At 44.6% G+C, this 12,663-nt stretch overlaps 1 protein-coding gene across 3 annotated transcripts in view; it reads left to right on the plus strand.

The window, feature by feature from the left end:
- Positions 1-7,048: 7,048 nt before the first annotated feature.
- WASF3 (WASP family member 3) overlaps positions 7,049-12,663 on the plus strand; it is a 136,307-nt gene continuing 130,692 nt past the window's right edge. Inside the window, exon 1 of one of the 3 annotated variants that reach the window (XM_044249469.1) lies at positions 7,049-7,074. The gene's annotated coding sequence lies outside the window, so the exon portion shown is untranslated. Of the gene's footprint in view, positions 7,075-7,512; positions 7,576-12,663 lie in introns of those variants that run through there. The other 2 variants (XM_044249467.1, XM_044249468.1) reach the window with 2 other exon arrangements.

Raw genomic sequence — 12,663 nt, forward strand, 5'->3', positions numbered from 1 at the left:
CAAATATCGCATCTTCAAGGGCTTTTCCAAGGAAAAACAAACTTTTCAAAACTGCCCAAATCTGTTAAGATCTTCAAATTTTATAGGAAAAGTCTTTGCATAAATAACCCCCATATAAATGGGTTTGGTGTGTTTAACCAGCAAAATTCCCAGGCACCGATGGCCAGGGGGAATGACTGATAATGAAGGCAAGTTCTTCAGGTAGCATCAACCTGGGAGGTACTGCCCTGGTTGGTTTATGTAACTCTACCTGACCACAGTACAGAGATAAAAGCCTTCCTGGGCAAAAGCAGCAGGTAATTCTGAAAACCATGCATTGCAAGACAGTGTTGTACGTCCATTTCAGGAGCAAATTAGGAACAGTAATAACCCAAGCAGTAGAATGAAGACTCTGCATTTTAATAACTGAATTTGGAGCAATTGCTCTTCAATTTCTGTAGTAATCTGAAGGTTGGGTACATGTGGGTCTTCAAGCCGCAGAGTTCTCAGACAGGGATGAGCAAATCAGAGGAGGCTCTCTGGGGGACCGGCACAGGGCCATTCCTCTGACAATATCAGGCAACGGGGTTTGTTTTTAAAAATGTCCTATTGCAGTAGATCGGTGTATCCTATAGCCTACTGGCCATTTGCTTAAATGTGTAGAGTGAACTACAGTTCACTTCCTATGCTCTGAGTTAGTTAGTAAACTTTCTGCATTGTTTGTAAAATACTGATTCGAAACAGATTTCCTTCAGGTGGTGAAGGACATGGATCTCATCCATCGACATGCGCAGTCTGGAGAGGGAAAGGGTTGAACATCATTAATGTTCCCTGGACACCGGCAATTGCACAGCGACTTTTAGGTTCATGTTATGTGAGGGAAATGGACGGGGGCTCAGAGGCATTAAGTTCCCTTCCTAAGGAAATGGTGGATACGGAGCGTGAATCCGCAGTGGTTTCATTCAAGAGCTCATGCCCTTTGCATCCTGTCCCCATGCCTCCTAAGGTTCTGGGGTTCAGAGTAAGCAGATAATGAATGGCGTCTACTTATGGCCCATGTTCATCTTGCTCTAACACTCCCTGCAGCCAGTACACTTCGGGTCCAGGAGTTCTTCCTCCCCTCTTCCCCCAGCAAGGTCAGAACTGTGTGTCTATTGGAGGAGGGTCCAGCAAAATGGACAAGTGTCACGTGGGGCTAGGGCAGTGTGCACACAGGCAGCTTACACAGGCCATGGTGTTTGGGGCTGTGCCCACTGCCCGGCCCACCATCACCGGGGCACCTTTGTTCTTCCTGATGCTATTGTCATCAGCTTCATGATAATAAGAAGCCCATGGAAATTTCTGAGCCTGATGCCTTGGAGCCCTCTGTCTTTAAGTGCTGTTTGGATTGCATGCATATTAGTTTTCCCTATGATATCATGAAAATCCATTCAACAAGTATTAACTATGTGCCTGGCATGTGTTAGGAGCTAGGAGTTCAAGATGAGTAAGTCTCTGCCCTCCGGGGATTGCCTGCCTGGTGGCGGACAATGAGATGTGGTAGGAGAGGGGGGCGAAGGAGGTAAGGGGAGTCCAAGTGCCGGTGTGAAGACCTGCACCAAGGCTCTGGAGAGGGTGGCATTTGAAGTGCGCTGTGGAAAACGAGATTCCCCAGGGGAGAAAGGCAGGGAAGGTATTCAGACAGGAAACGTCCAGGCACACGGGAAGGCAGGGGTGCAGGAGGCTTTGGGGAAATTAGTTGGAGCTGGGCATTATTAAGGGTTTTATCTGACTTACTTCATAGACGGTAGGAGCCTCTGAGGTTTTGAACAGCGGGGACATGCAATTAGATCTGTGTTTTAAAAATCGTCCATGGGGGTGCCTGGGTGGCTCAGCGGGTTAAAGCTTCTGATGATCCCAAGGTCCTGGAATCAAGTCCCACATTGTGCTCCTTGCTCGGCAGAGAACCTGCTTCTGCCTTTGCCTGCCACTCCCCCTGCTTGTGCATATGCTCTCTCTCTGAAAAATAAATACATAAGGTATTAAAAAAAAAAAAAGGACCATGATATAATGCAAAGATAGACGAGAGGGGAATGAAGCCATGGGAAATGGATTAGGAATGCTATTCCAGCACAGAAGACGATGGCAACACCCTCAGCCTGAGTGGTGGCAACACGAAGGGAGTGGGGGGACAGATTGAGTGAAGTCCCAGCTGCGGCGTCAGAATGGTGTGGACACATCGTCCTGCTGACTCATTTAGTGACTTTCAGGGCTGTCCTGTCCTCTGTAAAAACAGCCTTCCTGTGATAGTACCCCTTGAGCAGCCCTGATAAATAACAAAACTTTCTTCGTGTCTTATCTTTAAAATGGGCATACCACCATATATTCTACAGATATTGTATTAAATATAACAAATAAAACCGTATGGCAAGTCGTGAATTCTCAATTCACATTCGTTATATTCACCTTCCCATTTTTTTCTCACTTAAAAAGAAAGTTAGTACCAATAGACTGCCCTGCCCTCATGAGATAATTGGGTGAATATTCCAAGTTAAGAGGAAGTTCCTCATTTTTCCCAGGCAGACTTGGAAAATGTGGGTATGTAGATATGTGTATTTATTTCACTCTGGTGTCATGATAAAAATAGATATTCTCCTTCAAAAGGAAGCTAGACTAAGTGAAGAATGTTTATAAAGATTTATGTATGGAGCTAAATTAATTCTTGAAAATCGAGGTATTTGTACTCAGCATTTCATTTCATTCTGAGAACAAGTACAAATGAACTTGTCGAAAGTATGACAGTTATTAGGCTTTTAATTTGGTTTCTTACATGTTCTAATTATACTCTTTTAATCAGTATCCACTCTGGCTCTTTAGCTTCCCCAAAGTAGGACTGAACTCAGTTCCTAATGCAAAAGAGTTTGTAATTTTTATGTACTATGACACTCTATCAAGTAAAAAGAATGGCAATTGTTTTTTCACCAAAGAATTTGGAATGGTAAAAGAGATCATAAGCTAATCACTGGAAAAGTATCTAATTTATAGAGCCTCTTGAAAAAGACAATGCATCATCACTACCCACGTCATTTGATTAACGTAAAGATGACACTAGAACTACTTTTTTAACTGTGGGAACTAATCCAAGAGCTTGACCAGGCAAGGGTAAAGAGGAACAAAGATGACACATTTCAAGAGGTTTTAAAAATATCGTTGGGAAGAACTTAGGAGCACGTTTGAGAGCTTGTTCAGTTGTCACAATAACACTAGACATCAGGCATTCAGCTCGCTGGTGGATCCAGAACTGGCTGCACCTTGGGCTTCATGCAAATTGTTTCATGAAAACATGAATGATGGCTCACTCGCCTAGCATCACCAGAACTCTCTTAGTGTGGTGCCTTACCCCAGCCTCCCTTGCCTCTGAGTTTGATTTTACTATTTCCTCACGATACCGGTTCATGGGGATAAAGACATTCTATGGCAGACTGGACAGTTACTTACAGAACACAAAAAGGGGAACAATGCATCTTGAATAATTAGACACACCTTGTCTCCTTGGTCCCCTTTGATATGCTCTGCTTGTCTTTTTTTATATACTAAAGCAATCAAGACATTTTTGCTCTTGGAGATATGTACTGAAGTATTTAAAGTGTCTTGGTGTCTGCAATTTGCCTTCAGTGGTTGAATGAAGAAAAGTCATGTACACAGAGACAGAGACTCAATGAAGAATGAAGAAGCAAATATGGTAGTGCCTAGACATTCGGTGAATCTGGGTACAAGGTAGATAGGAGTTCATTGTACCAGTCCTTACATTTGAAAATTTTCACTGTAAAAATTGGGGGGAACCCAATTGAACTAAATTGAAAAAATATATATATGATAAACTTTTTAAGATTTAGACTTTTTAAGATTTAAATCTTTTAAGATTTAGCAATAGCTGAAGGGCAATACAATTTGTCTGTAAATCCATTAAAGGCCTATAAATAAAATGAAGGTGACTTCTCCAAAAACAAACCTTATTTCCTTTTTATTATGTTAACTTCAGTATGTTAATATTATTATGTTAAGTATAGTTCCCTTTTTAAAATGATCAACAGACTTTATTTTTTTAGTATAGTTTTAGATTTATAGCATAATTGAGCAGATAGTACACAGACTCAGCCTACCCTAACCCCCTCCTCCTCTACCCCTCCCACAGTTTCTTCTGTTATTAACACTTTGCATTTTTGTGGTTATAATTAACGAACCAATATTAACACATTTTTATTAACTAAAGCCCATAGTTTACCTTAAAGTTCCCTTTTGTGTTGTATATGCTATGGATTTTGACAAATATATAATGTCATGTATTCACCATTGTAGTATCATATAGAATAGTTTCCCTGCCATAAAAATCCTCTGTGCTCTGCCTATCTATTGCTCCTCCCCCCAACCCTTGGCAACCACTGATCTTTTTAGTCTTCATAGCTTTGCCTTTTCCAGAATCTCATAGTTGGAATCTACAGAATGTAGCCTTTTCAGATTGGCTTCTTTCACTTAGCAATACACATTTATGATTCCTCCATGTCTTTTCATGGCCTGATAGCTCATTCTTTTTATCACTGAATAATGTCCTATCGTCTGGATAACAACAGTTTGCTTATACATTCACTTACTGAAGGATTGGTTGCTTCCAGTGTTTGGTGATTAGAATACACATTTGTGCACAAGTTTTTGTGTGGACATAAGTATTCAACTCATTTGGGTAAATGCAAAAGAGTATGATTGCTAGATTGCATGGTAAGGCTATGCCTGGCTTTGTGAAAAACTGCCATATTATCTTCCAAAATGGTTATACCATTTTGCATTCCCATCAACAGTGAGTGAACATTCCCATTGCCCCACATCCTTACCAGAATTTGATATTATTAGTTTTTTGAATTTTAGCTATTCTAGAAGATGTGCTATTTCATTGTTGTTTTAGTTTGCAATTCTCTGACATATGCTATTGAGAATATCCTTATTTGCCATCTGTATATTGCCATCTCTACCTCAGTGAGATGTTTGTTCAGATCTTTGGCTCAATTTTAAACTGGGTTGTTGGTTTTCTTATTAAGATTTGAATGACTTTTTTTTTTTAAGTGTGTCATCTCATGAATAGAGTGAGGGTCCAATCACATATTCATTTATGCCACAACTATGGCAGAAATTGCATTCTTCTTCTCCTTTACTAACAGAAACCTGACATTGTTGCAGACAAGTTCCTTGGCCTTAAATACTTAGTATTTTAGACTGACATTGAGTGGAGGTCAGGGGCAGGTGGTGGGGAAACGGTCAGTGTGACACAGTGCAGCCAGTAAGTGCTGGTTGGGCCTTCCCAGAAAAATTGTTAAAAAGGAAGACCCAGTTGGAATGCACTTCTTTGATCTTTTGCCCTTTACCTATATCCCTGCCATTTTCCAGATTGTGATACAGTACCCAGAATGGGAACAATCATCTTGTGAGGAGACAAAGTCACCTGACAAGGACAGCAGAACTGATGGATAGAAGTAATCTGAGGTACAATGACACCATGGAGGTGTTGCAGAAGCCCAGGGTTGTCTCTAGACTTCTTGCTGTGTGATGAGAAGCACCCTCTATTTGGTAAGAATTTAGTCAAGTTTCTGTTACAGGCAACCAATTCACTCCCTGATATGGCAACGTTTTTTAAGCACTGTTAAGTGTGAGACGCTATCTCCCTAACAAGACTATTCTGAGCAATTTTTATTTAAAGGACTGGTTCACAGAAGTACTACATTTGAAAAAAATTCTGTATATTATAGACACAATGCTAGGATGGAGTTATATTTACATGTTCAGCACTGCATTAGACATTATGGGGAGAGGAAGCAAGAGTTTAAAATAAGGACCTTACCCTCATGGAACTTACCACCTAATTAGAGATAAGACCGACCTATGTGAAACAATCCTGAACACTTCAGGACAGTAAGACTAAGGGTTAATAGTGGATGTAAACTGAGTGTAGCAGCAGTTCACATAAGGTGGGCTCACTGAAGAGGAAAGGAGCAAGGGAAATGTGATTAGTAACTCTGAAAACATACTTTTTGTAACCTACAGCTTCCTATTTTTGAGTTTTTAAGTCAATGACCTAAATACAGCCATAGAAGCTATTGCTGGGGTAAGTGAAGACAAAAATGAAGGAAAGTCATTTTAATTTGTATACCAATTCAGCTTTGAATTCAGAAGAAATTTATCATTCTAGTATCAATATTTCAAACACAGAACACTGTTAAGAATTCACTACAGTTCTATTTACATTATTAATTGTCAGTATATTTCATGTTGACATGAAATGGAAACTAAGTACATGTTACTTTAAAATAGGGCTTTTGAAATTGTTCCTTTGGAAGTAAGGTGGGTTAACAGATTAACATGAAGAGGGACTGGGGATTTTTCTTCAGCACCTCTGGTATTGCAAACATTGCTAATGTTGTTAGCAACTGCTATTCATTTTTCCTAGCTGGTAGTTGCTGTAACTAGCTGTAACAGATGTGAACCGTTATCACACATCTGTACAGTCAAGAGCAAGACAACCTGAATTAGTTTTTTCTGGACTCTTTATTAGGATTTGAACTTTTTTCTTAAGTTTTTTCAATTTAGTGATTTTACTTGTAAATCAAAAAGAATAAAGGCATGCAAACTGAAATATAGATAACATTTCTATCTAATGTTTTTAACCTTTCCTTCAGGACCTAGGAGAACATACTTGGCTTTTCTTTCTTTTCTTCTCTTCCTTTCCTTTCCTCTTCCATTCTTAAGTTTATGTCTGAGTCATCAAGTACCACCTGTCTGTGTTTCATTGCTACGGGGTTTAGTTTCAATGTTATGTCATGTTTAATAGGCATTGTGAATTTTCTCACATGTGGGGTGGAGGGAGACTGGAGACAAGATGATTAAAAAGGGAAGACTCTGTAGAAGGATATGAGAATAGGCAGAAACGCTAACGGATTTGAGAAGGGCATAAAACCAACAGATGACGATGGCTATTATCCTCTCAAGGCTGCCTGAACCCTTAACCCTGCAGGACCTCTGACTACCTACAGGTAGATGGACGTTTTTGCAGGAGCCCTCAAAACCCAGGTAAGGTTAGGGAACGGGTGGAAACTCAAAGGGACTGCGATGGGTACATTGTCAGCAAAGGTGATGGAAGGGCCCCTTAAAATAAACTCGGCCCAAAGTATCCCTTCCTCTCCACTCTGTAGGCACTAGGGCCAAAGCCTCAGCCGGAATGGGAGGCGGAGGACCGATCGTGAGAGCCACCGCCTCCGCAATCCCCCGCCCTTCGGCGGCGACGCTCCGCGCTCATTCCGTTTTCCCATTGGCTGAGGCGCTCGCCAATCCTGGTGAAGCGGCTTGGTGAGAGGCCTCTGGTTGGTGGAGCCGGCGCTGAGTCCCCCTCTTGCTCCGGCCGGGCCCCCAGCCGGGAGGGGGCGTGGCCGCGGCCGTGGCCGGGCCGGAGGCGGCGTCGCTGGCGCCGCTGCGTGCGGTGTGCTGCGGGGCGGGGGCGCCGGGCGGCCGCGGCGCGGTGGGACCATGGAGCTCGGAGCGCAGCCCCGGGGCCGGCGGCGGAATCGCGGACCGGTGAGTGCGGGTTGCGGCCGGCCGGACTCCTCGGTCCTGGCCCCTTCGCTGCTTGGCTCCGGGCGGAGCGGCTGCCCCGGGGGAGGGGCGGGCGCAGGCCGGGCCCCCGCAGCCCCGTGGCTAAGTGAAGTTGCTGCATCGCGCCGGGCGCTCTCGGGCGGGCAGCGGGGCCCACTGCGGGCCGCGGCGCCGCCCCGCGCCTTGCCCTGCAGCCCAGCCGCATCCTCCGCGCTGGCTCCCGCGCCGGCTGGGGCTTCCCGCCGTTGCAGCGCGGCCCGCCGGCTGCTCTCGCCCGCGCCGTCCTCCCCAGTCCTCCGCCGCGGCACTGCCCGGTGTGTGCTCCCCGGGCTGCGGAGCAGGCGCCTGCCATCCCGGCCGCAGTTGGCGCCCGGGCCTCCACTCGCGCCCCACGCACAGTGCCCAGGGCTGCCCCGCGTCCGGGACTTTCACATCCCTCGGTACCGTGCGCCCTGTCCTCATGTGGCCCAGTCCCCGCATGCCCGTCGCCCTGGGTCGGGCCCGCTCCATGGCTTCGCCCTCCCCGCGCCTTTGCGCCGGGTGCCCCCTCCCCAGGGGTTGCGGGCCCGCGGGGCTCCCGGCCTCCGCAGCCAGGCTCGGCTCCCCGAGCGCAGAGCAGGGGGTCGTACAACCGGCGAGCGGCGCGCTGCAGGGCGAGGGGAGAGGGCTGCGCTCCCGGGAGCCGCTTCGCGGGCATGGATCATCCCCGGGAGACTTTCCTTGCGCGGCAGGAGGGGGCCGCGGCGCCTGGCCTCTCGCCCTTCTCCGCGCCGGAGCTCCAGCGAGTGGAAAACCTTCCCCTCTCCGTCTGTGCTACTTAGAGGCAATGGCGATTTCTTCTTGGTTTAGCCTCTCTGCAAGGGATAGTTTCGTGGCGGAGAGTAGAGTTCTTAATTATTAAGAAGCTAACCGATGGGCTTACGGATGAATGGGAGCATCTCATTTTCTTAGCCACTGTTATGCGTATTAGGAATTCTTTTTCATGTGGGGATCAGTTTTAAATTCGCACTTAGTAGCAGTAATAATTTTGGAGTTTTTAAAACACCGAGAATTAAAAGGTTTTTTTTTTGTTTTGTTTTTTGTTTTTTTTTTTGCTTTGTGATTGTCCAAATCAAATCCATGCTGTGGCATGAAATTTTAAGATTCAGGGCCCACATTTTTTTGAGGGGAGGGGCTAAGTATTTGAAATAGTTTTTCATTTTATAAAAATTAGGTTTGTCTAAACTTAAAATGTCTCCATCTCTATCAAAACTAAGTGTAGAGTGTTATAATTGACTTATTTTTCTGTTGCCTCTAGGGCACATTCTGCTAAACCTTGGTTGCTTCTTTTTTGTATATGCTTTACTCAACTTTCCTTTTCTTGCAGTGAAACAATGCAGTGATTCTTGAAAGCTAGTTCTTTTATCTATGTGAGAGGTTAAACAAAGGAAAGCGAGGTTTGACCTTTCCCATAGGCAGTTTTTATTGTGTCTGGTCTCCTTTCTACCAGGGTCCCCATAGCGCTCATTTTTCTTCATTTTTGAAGATCTTAATTTGTATTCTCTAGAGTCGTGTCCTTTGGATGTTTAAAACTCACTAGGTTGGGAAGTTTGACTTATATTTACAATCTGACCTGTATTCACTGTTGTCTTCTAACAGGGAAAAGAAGCTTGTTCTGGAACTATCCACATATACAAATTATTCTTGCTACTTCCAGTTGCTGACATGAGTTTCTTTATAGCATTGTTTTATCTGTTTCCTTAAAATTTATGACCTTATAGTCAATGTTGTGCTACGGTCTTTTTAAAAATTCTGAAAATAAAGGTGGAATGCACTTGGCTAAGTGGTCATGCCAATGCTGTAGACTCCTGTCTATTCTAGCGGGTCTTTGTAGGTCTCCTTTACACTTCCCTTAGTAACCTGCATGTGGCAAGTCACCTTTTGGTATTTGGAATGTTCCACTAAAACAGTTGCTTAATATAAGTATTAAAAAAATTGTCCGCCCTGGCCGGCCAGTGCAAGTTGTCTTCTTTTAGAGTTCCCAGAACTTTCTTTGAAGAATAATCACAGGTTATATTTTCCACTTATATGCTATTGTCATTCCTTATATTTTCTTGGGACTGCCTCCACGCTGCTATACAGATGGAGATGCTTACCTTCTCAGTCCTTTTTTTCTTAGAAGCCGATTTTCCTCTTTAAGGTCACATTTTCTCCGGACCTGCTCTAGGGTGCATGGAGCCAAATGCTGCTTGCAAGTGCATGTGTTCTTCAGGACTGGTTCTTTACACAGGATACATTTTATGCTGGCAGTACAGGAATAGTGTATGGCAGTCATACTTGAATAAGGCATATTCTAAAATCAATGGAGTATCACTATGGAGATACATGGAGTTAACAAATCTCAGTTCTCTTTACCTCCTGTTATTGGTGCCCTGTCCTGTTTCTTTCTCCAGAGGTAGCTACCCCTAATCCAGTGGGGTGGGGACATCCAGAATTTTTTCAGTCAGCTTTTTTCTTCAGAAGCCGTTTCGTGGATGCTTGCTAAGTACCTGTACTATTTTGATACAGGCATAGCAGAAATAAGAGAGAAAAGCTCTCAAGATGTTGATAGTCTGCCGAGACACACAATTTCAGCATGGCGCAATCAGTGCTGTGATGGCGTTAGTAAGCAGAGAAGGATGTGAAGCATCACATGAATGACCTAGTCAGTACATTCGCTTGCTTTATTGCAGAGTTGATCCTATGTGCTAGGGATACTAAGATAAGCAAGGTGGATACCTTTTGCAGAGCCTGTTCAGCTGGGTTCTCTTGGACAGTTTTAACCATCGGTTACAGTGCAGCATATGGTACGTGCCCTGAAAGGGGTCAGCTAGAGGAGCTCACAGGATGACCGCAAACCCAAGCTTTGGATGATTCAGAGAGATGAGAAAGGCTTCCCAGAGCAATAAGAGAGAAGGAAATTGGTCCGAGTCAGGGCTGAGGAGAGGCTTGATAAAGGCTGTCAGAGAGAGGGTGCATTGGGGCAACTGGAAATGTATGTGGCTCGGCCAATTGCAGAATGGCAGGGAAGTGGCAAGAAACAGAGACAGAGGTGAATAGGGGCCGAGCCATAGGGGCGTCTTGTGATTCTTGTTGTAAGGAGTTTGGACTCCTCTATAGGCAAAAGGAAACAGTTGCAGAATTCTGAAGCAAAAGGGCATGATCTGATTTGCCCTTTACAGAATGGATGGAGGGGAGCAAGCGTGGAAGGCAAGAAGGTCAAGGAGGTGGAATTGCTGGGACTTGGTTCTTTGCTGGGGGTTGTATGTGTGGTGGGGGAGTTCGGAGAGGTTCAGGGTGGTGCTGAGTCCTAGCTGGCCAGTTGGGTGGATAATGGTGCCTTTCTTATGGAGCAGCAGCCATTTGGAGGAAAAGAAGACAGGTGCATTTGGCCTTGTTAAGTTTCAGGTGGCTATGGGACACAGTGTTTTAGGGTTCTGGGTGTTGGGGGTGTCTGGACTGGAGACAGACATCTAAGAGTCCTTAGCACCACAGTTCCCAAACTGTGTGCTGATGTGGTGCAGTGAACTCACAGGGAGACTGCGGGATATTGAATTGTAGAAGGAAGCTCAAGGGTGCATAACATTTGTCCAACCCTGTGGGAAATGCTAGCTCAAAGTCGTCAACAGTTTTTACTGTCTGTTGCGCTACCTTCCTTTTGATAAGTTTGTAAGGCTGGGTGTTCAATGGTTGCATTTCCTGTGAAAATCAGTGTGGAACAGGAAATGAATGAGGTGATATCCAGTCCAACTCCAAGGTTTGAGAAATTGTACCTGTGGTTTATTTAATAATGACAGAAATAGACTGATTTTTTTTCTCAGTTGAAGTGTGTTTTTAAAAATGGGTAATAAGTTGTTAGGACAAAAAATAACTTAAGATATTTGAACTTATCCAGTGTTTCAATTACTCAGGCATTCCTTTTGGCCTGAGACACTAGGAGTGCAATGAACAGAGAAAGTCTCTTTTAGAGAAAGTTCCAGAACTTTCTGGAATCTCTGCCTATGCCTGTATTTGTTAATGGAGGCTGTTGGAGTGGATGAAGTTATTCAAGAAGTATGTACAGAGTGAGAAAAGGAGTGGTATAGAATGTGATCTGAGGAGCTTTTGTGTTCAAAAGATACATAGGAGAGAATAGGCTCCCACATTGAGATTGAGGAGGGCAGTTGTGTGTGTGCGGGAGGGGTCCATGAAGAGTGTTTTAGAAGCCATGGCTCAAGGGAACATCACTAAAGAGGGATGCTAAACCAGGAAGTTACTAGTAATATAGGTGGTGTCAGTGGTGACACGGTGATGGGGACATGGGCGGGATGGCCAGGGGTTTAATAGTGGGAGCCAGGAAGTGGTGCCAGAGTGTGTAGACAACTCTTAAGAGGGGTGGTGGTGGTGATAAAGGGTGGGTCCAGGAGGATGGATAAAGGGGTGGGGGTATTTCTTTTGTTGTTGGTTTTTTTGTTTTGTTTTGTTTTGTTTTTGAGTGGAGCGATTTGAGCATGTGAAGGAACCGAGAGAGAGAGAGAGAGAGAGAGAGAGAACACACACGCGTGCGCGCTAGCCAGAGATCCAGATAGAGAGTTGTTCTAAAGTTTCCATTGGATTTAGCCCTAGGATCAAATTACTGGTTTTCACTGGAGGAGTCTCAGGGGAGCCTTACTTCTGTGGACTAAGGAGTGAATGGCACTCAGGCAGGGAAGCTAATCAGGGTGTGCACTGCTTCCTAAAACTTGCTTATGAGGAGGAAAGAAGGGCATTCACTAGAGAGGGACATCTGTTACAGGGTGAGATTTTTTTTTTTTTTTAAACAACGACTTATTTTATTAACTTCTTTTTAAAAAAGGATGCTTTTTTTCTTCTTTAAGACATGCTTTTCTTGGGACTCATGGGTCCTTGTCAGGGTGGGGTGCTCTGGGCAAGGCCGTGCCTCTTGCCAGGTCCTGGCGTCCCCTGAAGGTCGTATTGTCTGTGACTGTGCTGTCCTGTTTTCCTTTCTGAGTGGACGCTTTCTGCTGTCAGTGTTCAAGGTCAGTTTTGTTTTGCGTAAGAGCCTATCCTCCC

The sequence above is a fragment of the Neovison vison genome, chromosome 5 (genome assembly GCF_020171115.1).
Source record: "Neovison vison isolate M4711 chromosome 5, ASM_NN_V1, whole genome shotgun sequence".
NCBI lineage: Eukaryota > Metazoa > Chordata > Mammalia > Carnivora > Mustelidae > Neogale > Neogale vison.